The sequence below is a fragment of the Octodon degus genome, unplaced genomic scaffold (genome assembly GCF_000260255.1).
Source record: "Octodon degus isolate 3935 unplaced genomic scaffold, OctDeg1.0 scaffold00066, whole genome shotgun sequence".
In the NCBI taxonomy this organism is placed as follows: domain Eukaryota; kingdom Metazoa; phylum Chordata; class Mammalia; order Rodentia; family Octodontidae; genus Octodon; species Octodon degus.
In genome coordinates this window covers 8,440,305-8,441,224 of record NW_004524642.1, presented here as the reverse complement: position 1 = coordinate 8,441,224, position 920 = coordinate 8,440,305, and positions in this window count along the sequence as shown.

Below are 920 nucleotides of genomic sequence, written 5' to 3'. Positions count from 1 at the left end.
AGCATTTATGTTAACTATACTCATACTTTTGGACACCTGCATCAATAGTTTAAAATGAGCCCAATTTTGTTAAGTAATTTGGTATTTCAAACAAATATGTGCACATACGCTTAAATAATTTCTAGTAAAATTGTACTGATAACTAAACTGAGAACATTCTTACTTCCAAAGTTTATTTCCAAATAAGTTGCAATGCACAAAATAATAATTGAGCTTCTGTAGGCTACAATTTGAGTGTTATATCACATTTATCTTAATATATTGAAACTGTAATTGCAAGTAATTGAACTTCCAATACAAAGGAAAATAAAGTTGCTGAACCAAAAGGAAATTAGCATTGATTGCAGCTGAAGTGAACTGAACGGATTTGGTAGTTCTGATTTATTAAGGTGGCAACTAGTCATAAACCCGTTAACATAAAGATTTAATTAAAGTCTGTGATATTTAGCTACAAAAGCAAGAACAGAAAACAACAATAAAAATATGCTTTTATATTGATGATGAAAATCAATATGAGAAAAGCTAGAGTAGCACTCTCAAATTAATGCCAGCTAACTAACAGAAAACTAGACATAAAATTATATGTTGACAGGCCATAATATAATAAATACTAAATTTAAAAAACTACATGATTGTTATTTTAATATTTCATTAGCTTTCATATGTGGAATTAAATTCTTGGAGTAACAGTAGATAATTACTTGCAAGAACACTAAAACTATGCACATCATCAGCTTTCTTAACTAGGAAATCAGCGCTGCACCTTTAAAACATTCATACAGTTTTACAAAGAAACAGTATGGGTGCTATACTTAGTATTTGTTTTCTTTCTTTTTGTTTTTTGTCTTTTGTGTTTTTTGAGACAAGCTCTCACTATGCAGTTTAGGCTGGTCTTAGGCTCAGTTTGTAGCTGAGTATGG